Raw genomic sequence first — 13,176 nt, 5'->3', positions numbered from 1 at the left:
TCTTTTCACCTCAAATCCTAAAACCTTGAAAATAGAAATTTCAATTATTAGAATATTGATTGATTACTTTGTGTGATATAATTTTGACTTATTGAAGAGATTTTGATACCTAGTTTTATTTTAATTATGAGTTTAAATATATTTAATTACTGTATTTATTTGTTTATTGTTTTTTTTAATCCTTTTATTCTCAAATTTTTTGTTGTATTTATTCTTATTTTGTGGAATAAGCATTTCGTGAATTTGAGAAATAGGTTACATTTGGTTTAGGTCTATTCCTGAGAATATATTATTTATAATAGATTAGTTACGAAAAATTATATTATTATTATTATAAAAGCGAATAATCATGTCAATTTTTTTATGAGTCCATAACAAAGAATAGATAAGAAATAATTATTTTCAAAATTCACTATGAAACTGCATATTCATCTTTTACTACATGTTGAACAAAATAGTAAATAATATAAAAGGAATAGCTATTACTTGTATCCCTAAATTTTTCACCATACTTTCATGTAATAGTTATTCTATAAACTAAGTGTGAGGAATTTTGTTGTTAGTGTCAAACTTAAATGTGAATATTCGAAAATTAGATGCATAATAATACTAACATATCATTTTTTCCATGTAATACAAATAATTAATATTGAATGAATAATAATTAACTAATTATTATGTCAAATATATGCATTAAAAATTTTACATTTGGGAGTATGAATTTTGATATTTGATTTAGATTTGTGTGAATTTGTATAAAACACAATATAAAAGTGTACTAAATTTATTTTTAATTCATTCAAATTGAAATCCAAACCCTAAAATCTGTACTGCCAAACATTACCATTTTATTTATTTATTACATAGGAACTCCAGCCACCAACAAGCCCTTCAGACCCCCTAGTGCGGCACCAAACCTACGGATCAGCGTCCTCGCTAATCAGGTAAAGTCCAAAATGCGGACATGGCTTCCGCGCATCAATTGAACGTTCGGCCAACCTGACCCCCAGGACACATTTCTATTATCATCCACGGTCCCCACTGGCTCACAGAGCGAACTCTCACCATCTACAGTCTCCGCTGGCTCACAGAGCGAACTCTCACCATTCACGGTCCCCGCTGGCTCACAGAGTAAATTCTCACCATCCACAGGTACCCATGGCTCCATGAGTGTATCTACCTGGAATTGAACCTCCAATGCTCCTTCTTAACAGTAACTTGACTTTCAAAAAACGTAAGCTTTACGTTAGGAACACGTGATTCAGATCTTATAAAAATATAATATAAAATTATATTTGATTTCTTTTATATTTAGTTAGTAGTAAGAATTTAATTGTGAGAGCATATCTAATTGTTCATAGAGTGTTAGCCCCTTAATAATGTAAGTTGATGGTATCTAGGAACTTATATACAAAGTTCTCATCCCAAGTTAAAACAGTCTTCAATAATAAGAATATGAACTTATTAATGGCTAAGCCTCTTACAATTTTTAGAATAAAACATTTAAAGACTTAATTTTGACTTCAAAATTTATAGACATCTTGAATGATGGTTGAGATCTCAAAATTAAGTTACAAGTTAAGAAGGTCGATGACCATCATGAAATGTGTTCAAATAACATTAATTTGCATTTTAGGATTCTTTTGGAAAATTAATGGTTTTTCATTTCCATAATGACGATGTAATTAACAATCAACCTACAAAAAAAAATTAATTTCATAATACGATTACACAAAAGTAATAAACTATAAGCAAAATAAAAAAAAGCACTCAACGGGAACATCAACCAAAGTATAAGCATATATCTATAGAGAATGTAAGGTTATAATTTTTGACATTTGCAAGATTAGATTAAACATAAGAGAGTTATATTAAATCTCTCTCTCTCTCTCTCTCTCTCTCTCTCTCTCTCTCTCTATATATATATATATATATATATATATATACATGTAACTAATTTAAGAGGGGTACATGTGTTAGCTTCCATATTTTCTATAAAGTGTTTTTTTTCTCCTATTCTCTCTTCCCCTCTCTCTCTCTATGCATTAGGAGGATCTATTGAGGGTTAACGCAGGTGTTCCCCATTTTTTATTGAATGAGAAATTATGTTTGTTTGCATGCTTATCTCAATGAGTTTCACAATAACCCGTGCGTGACAGCTTGCCCACCTTGGAAAGTGGAAATAGCTCAGCCAGAGGTAGGGTTCAATGATTGGAACAGCACCGCACGTCGCGTAGTATCCGATGCGCCCTTGGCAACCCTTGAAAATCCAGAGGATCGAGCTTCATTTGTTTCCTCCTTCTTTTGCCTCTCCTATTTTTTCATTTTTTTTTCCCTTAACTATCTCTCTTCCGAGTGCCAATGGATGGGGCCTATTGTCCAAATTATTTGTCCCACTTTTTTATCCTTCATTTCCATTTATATGTATTAAAATTATGAAAAAATATATATAGGAATCTATTTATATTATATTATATTTACATTTACACATTTACTATCTATAAGAACTTTATTTCCTCCTTCCTTGGTTCATATTGCTATTAAAATTAGCCTCATAACTAGTAAAACATCATTTTTTATTATTAAATGTTGAAATTATGTATTTAATTTATTAAAAAAGATTTTAATTATACATTTAATTATTTGTGTTCCTCATTTTTCATTTCTCCTTTTTAAACTCTCTCTCTCTCTCTCTCTGGGTGTCATGTGAGTGTCTCTTCATCCCTCAGGTGCCTAAGTGGGTGGAGTTTTTTTTTTTTTTTTCATAGAAATATTAAAAAAATAAAAAATAAAAAATAGAAAGAATGAACAAAAAATACAAAAATGTACTCAATCACTTTTTCAAAAGTCAATTGGGGCTTTAAAAAAATAAAACAAAAAAACTTGCGCAAAAGTCTCAACACGGAAAACAAAAAAAAAACTGAGAATGTTGAAAACCGATTTTTGAAAAGTTGATTCTTGATCTACACACCCTTCCCATCACACATTAAATGACAAAACCGACTTTTGGAAAATCAGTTTGGTGCTAAAGCCATAAATTCCCACCCATGGAGACCCTTATAATGTAAAAGATGTTGCAAAAAAACAAAAAAACAAAGTAGCGTTGGGTTGGAACTCTAGATTTAGAAATCATATATCTATATATACACACACACACACACACACACACACACATTAATATACATATTATTTTTTATTTTAAAATTTCTAAAAATGTAAAGAATTCGAACTTATTTTTAAAAAATTAATATATTTAAAAATCAGAAATATATATTTTTAATTGTTAAAAAATATTTTTTATTTTCTTTAAATTTTAAAATAATAAAAATGTAATTTTTTTATTTTAAAATTATATAAGATAGTCTTTAATAATATATATTTTTAATTTGAATATGCATTTGTATCAATTTTAAAAAAAAATTAATATGATTTTATATTATATTTTTGTACAAGTATGTAAAAACATAAATTTAAAATCCATATTTTATACTCTCAAATGTAGGCAAAAAAATATAAAATTTTAAAACTTTCCTATACAAATTTACTTATGTAATGACCTGCTTAATTTCCACTTATATTTTTTTTCCTTAAATAATACAAATCAGTATTATAAACCCAACAGATCATAATCCACCTAGACCCGTTGGTATTAGGGATAAAACATAAATACATAACGGAAGCCTAAGCAGCAGAAAACATAAAATCATCATATCATAAACACAAAACCATCCATCACAATAGTAGAGTTACTACATCCATTACATATATATACACATACCAAAAAGAAAGTCCTAGGGATATTTTCCACAAAATCCAACTGTCCTCACCAAAACTTACGCTTCAAAGAGAGCAGATCAATAGTACTATATTAGCGGAACTTTACCCGCTCTCCTATCAGTGAAAATGTTTATGAAATTTGGGGTGAGACACCTCTCAATAAAGGAAATAAACTAACTCTAGTGTGTGGCAACATGAACATTTATGTGATATATATATATATATATATATATATATATATATATATATATAATTATGAACATAACCAGTAAAATTGTATATATATTTATGGGAAAAACATATATAATCACAACATGACAGAACATACTGTATTCTTATAGCCTAACTCATCTCATATAATAATAATACAAAAATAATCCTGGTAGGTTAACTGGTTGTTATCATGTATTACCTCCACATGACTGGGTTGTATGGCCCGAAGGCGGGACTTGACAATGGTTGGCTGAACACTGCCAAGTCAAAAGTATAGTTTGTAAGTCCGAAGGGTTTGCCAGACCTGATTCGTACACCAGGGGCGCGCTCACTTCTTAAAACCACATCGACCATCCAACCTCACACCACTCCGTACAATAGCGTTAACACAAATATCATGATAAATCATGAACACATAACATCGGTACCGTGCAAGTACTAGCCTATACCAATCCAACTTGGTTCTAATAACTTATAACATATAATGAAACTGTGATACATGGATATTTCATACAATTAATTACCAGATCAATATCATCATATCGTTTTGCATATATACGTATATTATGAAAATCATCAGCCTGTACACCGGTATTTCACATTTTACCATAGCTCGGCCCGTACGCCGGCAAATCATATCCATAGCTCGGCTCGTACGCCGGTAAATCATATACATAGTGCGGCCCGTACGCCGGCAAAATATATCCATAACTCGGCCCATACGCCGGCAAACATATCCATAGCTCGGCCTGTATGCCGGCAAACGATTTTTCACATTATAAAAATTCATATCTTTATCATATTTCCAAAAAAATAGTATTTCATTATAATTTCTACTCATGCCACACGAAATAGGTTTCATATATTTAAACATACCATCATTTTCAGTAGTATTTCCCAAAAATAAAACATCTATAAATATATTTATTTTCCTGAAATCAGATGTTGTAATAACATATATACATTTTCATAAAATAACTAGCTTAGTTTATCTCCTTACCTGAATCTTGAAAAGTCTCTAAGAAAGACAGTCCTGCACCCACAGGGTTTCCCGTTCAATACCCTAAATACGACATTCCTCAGAGCTAAACTTCAGTATTTCTACACGTACTACCTTTCTACAACTGTCAATAAGTCAAATATTGAGTAGAAAGTCTTACCCTAGATCTGGGATGAATTCCAAACTCGACCCACCAACGATCCACTTTAGTAGATATGCAGAGAACTTCCCCAGGAGTGTCTTGGTGGCTCCGGATCGTCGATCCGGAAAAAGATCGGCCCAAGATCTTAGAGAGAAGGGAGGAGAGGCGTAGAGGAGAGAGAAGGAGGAGTATTTGCACCGAAAATGGCCAAAAAATGAAGGTGGGCTATTTATACACTGGGATTCGTCGATGAGCCACGTCATCTCGTCGACGAGGCCAAGAAGAAGACTTGTCGATGAACTCTCTCCTCGTCGACGAAATTCAGAATCACCTAAAACCCTCTCTCAGTATTTTCTCGTCGACTAGACACGTCCTCGTCGACGAGCCCAATTGTAACTTCTTCTTCACATTCGTCGACGAAGTTTGCTGCCCCTTTCTTTTCCCTTCCAATTTCAATTTTCCCCCTCTTTATCATTATTTAAAATACCACAATTTCTCTAGGTCATTACAACTTATGTTTGGTATATTAAAATAAAAAAGAATGGGAGTAGAATGAAATAATGGAATGCAAGAAAAGTGTAATGAAATAAAATAAATTATAACAAATATATATATATATATAATTATAGAGACTAATTCAATTTTATTTCATTCTTATGTGTTAAATAATTTTTGATGTAATTAGAAAGTAAGATGTCATTTTGTCTTAATATTCCTAAAAGTAAATTATTTCAATTTTTTTTATTGTATTCACTTTTATACAATATTTTGAAATTAAAAACTTAACCTTTTTTAATTCATTTGAAAAATAAATAAAAAGTGGAAAATAGTTTTTAGTATTAAATGACACTTAAAAATATATTTTTTATATACATATTTTTATATAAATATTAAAATTTGAAAACTAAGATATCTTTTATTATTATTTAATTTTAAAAAAAATAAAAAATATTTTTTACAATTTTAAATTTTTGTTGACAATTATAATTATAAGAGTTTTAAGAGTTTTATTTATTTTTCTATTAAATAATTTGAATTGTTCCTTAATTATCTAATTTATACAGTAACTTAAAAACAAATTTATTGAATTTACAATAAGTATTTTAAAATTATAAAATAATATTAATATTAAAATTTTAATTTGCAGTATATAACCTTACAGTAACATTTTTATCTACTCAAATTTCATACAATTTATATGTTAATATTATGAATCACGGGGTAGGGCTGGTTTTTTTTTTTTTTTTTTTGCAACGTCTTTTACATTAGAAGGGTCCCCATGTGAGCCCCACATTTAAAAAAAAAAAAATCTTTCTAACAAATCCCAAAGCTTAAAAAAAGGAGTTTTAACCGTGAGGGTGGGGGGGGGGGGGTGGGGGTGGGGGTAGGGGTGAGCATAATTCGGTGAAAACCGAATTAACCGGCCGAAATTGGCCGGTTCGGTTCGGGTAAAAATCCCGGTTTGGTCGGTTCGGTTATAATTCTACAAAATTTCGGTTAATTGGTTTCGATTCGGTTAAGGGTAAAAAAAATTTTGGTTAACCGATTAACCGAATTACTAATTAATTAGATTTTAAATACAATTTATGAATATAAATTTTGCTTATGCAAGTGCATTAAGGAGTTTAATTAATCTATTTGGATTCTTTGTTCTATGGTAAAATATTATTTTCATTAATATAATTAATAAATAAGGTATTTAATTAAGTTGGATTTGGTTTTTTTAAAAAATTATAATTGTATTATATTTCTACCAATTAATTTTAAATGATTTCGGTTAAAATCGGTTAACTGAATTACCCGAATAGGCAATTCGGTCGGGGTCGGTTCGGTGTCCTTCGTCAATTCGGTCGGTTCGGTTAATTGTATTATTTAACGGAATTTTTCGGTTAATTAGGTTAATTACCCGAATTTAACCGAACCGACCGTTTGTTCACCCCTAGGTGGGGGTGGGGATTTGAGATTTGGGATTTGGGTGTGAGTAGCTCACTACACATGCATGCATGGGTGGGAATTTATGGCTCTAGCACCAAACGGACTTTCCAAAAGTCAGTTTGGTCATTTAATGTGTTTTTTTTTTCCTTGATGACAACTTTCTGTGATATTAAGGGTGTGTAGGTCAAGAACCAATTTTTCAAAAGTTAGTTTATGACATTTTCAATTTTTTTTTCTTTTTGGTGCTCAGATTTCTACGCAAGTTTTTGTTTTATTTTTTTATTTTTATGCCCACACCAATTTTTGAAAAGTCGGTTGGGTACATTTTTGTATTTTTTCACCCATTTTCTTTATATTTGTGTCTTTTTCTTAATATCTTCGTAAAAAACTCTATGTATGTGGGTGTCTATTTCACTCTATTGGGTACCAAGTGGGTAAGGTCCATTATGTACTCTTCAAATTATTAAACTAATAGAAAATTTTGGCTATACTTTTTCTATCCTCCATTTTACATTTACATATATTAATAATATAAAATTAATTTAAAAAAACATAGAAATTTATATATTGTATCTACTTATTTACATAAATAAAGAATATAGATTTTTTCTCGTCTCCCTCTCTCTTTCTCTCTCTCTCTCTCTCTCTGCACTAGCTTCCTCTTCTTCTTTTTTTCTTTGTTATTTTCTTTGGTTCCTTTTGTTTCTTACTTTCCTCTCTCTTTTTTCCTTTTAATTTTCTGCACAAAATATTTTTTGTTCATTTTTTATTTACTCATGAAGTTTCTTTCCTCTTGCTTGGTTCATATCATTGTTATTATTATTATTAACATATCAATAAAAATTATAAATTATTTAATTTATATCTCACAACTATTAAACATAATTTGAATATTAAATATTGAAATTATGTATCTAATTTATTAAAATAGATTATGTATTTTATAAAATTAAGACTTTAATTTATTGAATCTTAGAGACTGATATTGCTATTAAGAGCATCCGTTGTGTGTGCTTCATTTGCATTTCCTTCTCCTTTTCAAACTCTTTTCCTGGGTGTCCATGTGGGTTCTCTCTCTCTCTCTCTCTCCCGAGTGCCATGTGGGTAAATTTGTTATGTACAATTCAAATTATTAACCTTAATTTTTTTTCTTCATTTATGTTACATACATTAAAATTATAAAAGTAATTTAAAGTATTAAAAATATAAATATATATATATATATATATATATATATCATAATACATTTACATTTGTAAAGATTAAAATAGTTTTTTTTTCTTTGTCCCCTTGTTTCTCTCTCTCTCTCTCTCTAGGCAACAACTTCCTCTTTTTTTTTTTTCTTCTTTTGTTGTTTTCTTTTACTCTTTTCATTTTATCACTTTCCTACCCTTTTTTTTTTCACTTTCATATTGTTGTTATTATAATTAACACATTGGTATAATATTTAAATTCCATATTATTATAAAAATTGTTTATTTAATTGATTGAATCTTAGAGATTAATATTGTTATCAAAAGGGCACATTGTATTTCAACCTCATTTGTTTCTTTTCAATCTCCTCTTTTTCCTTCTAATTTTTAAACTCTCTTTCTCTTTCATGAGTGTCTATGTGGTTCTCTCTCTTCCAGGTACAATGTGGGTAAGACTCGCTATGTATAATTCAAATTATTTAATTAATAATCCAAATTATTGTCCCACTTTTTAATCTTTCATTTATATTTACATATATTAAATTTATATAATTACTTTTGTTAGCCTTGGTGGTTAAACTATCATGGTTTATACGTTTTTTATGCTATTAACCTATATGTTGTTCTTAGTGTATACCATCTTTACAGATCATGTTTAGCACAGGTTCAAGTATTAAATACATGAAGTATTGGTCAAAAGGCAAAGATCGAACTGAGTTGACGTTCGAATAGAAAGATCAAAAGGGCACGTACTCGGAAGAACCCAAACACAACTAAAGGAAGCTTAAATGTAGTCTTATATGTATTTGGGGAGTGTTTGAGATAATATATTTTGTAACTCTTGCACTTTTGTTTCTTATATGATTTCTGAGTAAGAGTTGAGCAAAATTGTAGTGACCCAAAAAATAATGGTATTTAAAATAATAAAGAGGGAGGGAAAGGGAAACAGTAACAGAGCGTTCATCGATGACGTTACACTTTGGGATGTAATAACCCAAGAAAATTTATCAGGTCCTCGTCGATAAACATAGGGGATTCGTCGACGAGGGTACAAGAGGGCCTTGTCGACGAAGATAAGTTTCGTCGACGAGAAGATACCGAGAGACTGTGTTCGAGTTCTGAATTTCATCGACGAGGAGATAGTGTTTGTTGATGATCCTTCTTCATAACCTCGTTTATGAGATGACGTGGCTCGTCGATGAAGGCCGCAATATAAATAGTGCAAAACCTCGGTTAAATGCAGAAATTCAGCACCGTTTTCCCTCTTTCTCTTTCCTATAGTTCCTCTCCCTTCTTTCTTTGATTTCGTTCTCGTCAAACGCTAGATCGACGATCTATGGCCACCACGATGCTCCTGGCGGAGTTCTCTTCAAGTCTGTTGGGGCGGATCGTTGGTGGGATTAAGTCGAATTTTTCCCCAGAATTAAGGTAAGGCCTTTTATTTAATTTTTGGCCTTCTGGCAGTTGCAGGAAATGATAGAGATAAAGAAATAATGATATTCTATTATGGAGAATGTTGTTTTTAGGATGTCGAGTAGGAAGCCCTACGGGTGTTGGATCAGTATACAATAGGGGCTTTTCAATAGTCAGGTAAGGGAAACATGTTATGTTAGGCAACTATATATAATTTCAGTACAAATTATATGCTTGTATTAATTTATTATTCAAACTAAATATACTGTTTTCAGAGCCTGATAATATTACTATTTATTAGTGTGGCATGAGTTATTCATATAATAGTACTGTACTAATATGTATTATGAACACTGTGACGCCCTGATTTTTGTACAAATTTTTTTCTTCAACAAAAATAAATAAATACTCACTCGTTCTCAATAACATTTATAAATCGGCCACGTCAACCACCATATTACCATTTATATGACCTGACTCGCATTGGGTATTGGGTTAAAAATTATTTCATTATACAACCTAACAGCGGAAGACAATATATACATATCAATCAGAATACAATACCCAGAGTATCAACATACATCTATATACATCACCATAACAAACTCAAAAACAACTCAACTCTAGGGGAATTACACCTCCCCTAGTCTAAAACTCACCCTGTGTGTCAGGGTCCCAGCTCCTTATGGTCTTGGAGCTCTATCACCTAGTCTATCCCTGTTCCTTGAAAAATTTAGATAATTTGGGCGAGACATATCTCAATAAGAAGGAATAAATTATTTATAGTGTGTGGCCATATGAGTTCAGTCATAATACACTTTACTTTTCAAACCATCGTTTCATTTGAGAAAATACACTAATATACACATTCTCATAATCATATAGATATATAACACAAGCTTTTATAAGCTTTAAAACCATTTCGTAAATTCAATAATTTCCAACACATATTTACCGTGAAGTTTTTGAGAATAGGGAAGATTACCCGCTCACACAGGTAGCTTCCCTCTGCCCTAACACGTTATGCAGCCATATGACCACATCTGATACCTATCAGGGCACTCACCTTACTCAGTAAGTCCTCAGGCGGAGAGTTTCACTTCGCCTCAATTATTTATATTATTAACTTATACAGTTCCATTTCTCAATTTTATCATTCTCTGTTTCTCAATTTCCATTCTTTCTTTCATTTCTCATTTTTACCAATTTTATCATTCTTTCACTTTCTGTTTCCATTTTTATTTTCCGGCTCATGAGTATCCTTGGTATCAAATACCAACATCGCATCTATAACTCATGGCCACACTGAGGATCTTTCTATCCACGTCATGCTTCCCTCCATGGTCAAGGTTGTGTGGCCTGAAGGCTGGATCTAACCGCGGTTGGCCGACCCGATTAAATCAAATATCATATCACATATCGCGTTTGTAGTCCGACTGGCCGGCCTATAGCCCTGATCCGGACTCAGGGGGCCCAACAACCCTACAAAATGGCTCAATCAACTGTCACGCCACACCCTCCAAGAGTCCGTGTGGTTGCACTAACACCACTAGCAACGGTACCCGTGCTCAATATCATAACCATCCATCAGGCTTCACTACCACATACCTGCAATCATTATGTGGTATTGACATTTCTTCAATCATATTCCAGTATATCACAATTCAGTTCAATATAAATATTCTCATCATTTTCTGTGTACATTTTATCATCTCGTAATAACATATATCATATTTCACATATTTTTCACATTTTTCCAAAATACTCATATCAATAATTTGTACAAACTCATTTTTCATACAAATAATTTTCACTCATATATAAATACCACATTTCATTATTTTCCACTAATCACATCAATTATTCTCATTTCAATATATTCTCATAAAATACTCATCGTTATATTTCACATTTTTCAACACATGTCATGTGCCACACAGTTTCTATCTAATATTCATAATATATTAATTTCAGACTCCAAAGCATCACAAATTAATATTACTCAAATGCTACACAATTTATCTGATATTTATATCATAATAATTTTCAGGCAAAATACAATATGTTCATTTTCATATATTAATTCAAACGGTAATTCTAAAAATATTGCTATAATTTATTCTCTATACCTGACTTACTGAGAGTCTCGTTAGGACTCAAATCCTACACTCTTGGCACCTGAAATTCAACTACTACAATTTACATTTTTCTGAGATTAATTAATTTATTTTTCCAAAATACTACCCATTTAGCCCTCCTTAGGCCCCATGTACTCCAAATTAACATTTAAACCAATATTTGACACCCCCACTTAATTTTTTAAATTTTGTCTGCGGGTCCCAAAATTACACCTGTGGCGCTCAACCGAGTCCTAAATTTTGAAAATTCTACTTCAACTCCAGATGCTCAACGTTTTAGCATTTCTAAAATAATCATAATTAATTAAAAATAAGCCCCTTAATAACCTCCGTACCCCAAATTTGAGGTTTTGTTCACGACGACCCCACAAGAATTCCATCCCGCTAGACTTGTAGAGAATCATCCCTAAATTCTCATGGTGGTGTCCGTTCGTCAATCAGGCTTATAATTTACAAGAAATTAAAGAAAAAATGAGAAATTGGCTTATTCCAGGAGATACGTCTATGTCGCTTCTACCACCGATCCGCTCTGGTAGAAATGACGGCAGCGGAGAATGGAGCTCAACGGTATCTTTTGATTCTCGATCGGGCGAGAATCCGCCAAGTAACTGAGGAGAGAGGGAGAGAGAATGAGAGGAGAGAGAGAGAGAGAGAGAGAGAGAGAGAGAGAGAGAGAGAGAGAGAGAGAGAGAGAGAGAAAGAAAGAAAGAAAGAGAACCTGGGGCTCCTACACAACCTCCTCAAAATTTTTTTTTCCTTTCCTTCCTTCAGGAATGATCCTGAAGGAAGTATGTTTATATATAATAATAATAATAATAATAATAATAATAATAATAATAATATTTAATTAATGTTAATAATAATATATTTTTATTAATAAAAATAAAAATAAATTTTAATTATTTTTTAAAATTTAATTAATTAATTTTTTTATTTTTTTATTTTTTATTTTTTTGGAAATCACTCCACTAATTTTTATAACCCTTTTTTGGGTTATTACATTCTCCCCTCCTTATAAAAACTTCGTCCTTGAAATTTGCTCTTCATCACTTTTCATTCTTAAAGAGAAACACCCTAATTTTATTAATTACCCTCACTTATAGCGGAGGAACACCATGGTTACAACAAGGGTTCTGGGAGATTACAACTATTTAAAATTCTTTCAAAACCATTCACGTTCCAAAACTAGAAACTCTATCTATTCTACGTTACACTATACAAATAAAAATACACAGTATTATTCTTTTTATTTTAACTGGTTTAATTTTAAGCTCCACTGAATAAGTGTGGATATCTCTGACGTATCTGATCCTCTAGTTCCTAGGAAGCCTCCTCAATAGTATAATTGCGCCACAAAACTTTCAC

The sequence above is a fragment of the Malania oleifera genome, chromosome 2 (genome assembly GCF_029873635.1).
Source record: "Malania oleifera isolate guangnan ecotype guangnan chromosome 2, ASM2987363v1, whole genome shotgun sequence".
In the NCBI taxonomy this organism is placed as follows: Eukaryota; Viridiplantae; Streptophyta; class Magnoliopsida; order Santalales; family Ximeniaceae; genus Malania; species Malania oleifera.
This window is presented reverse-complemented; position numbering follows the sequence as displayed.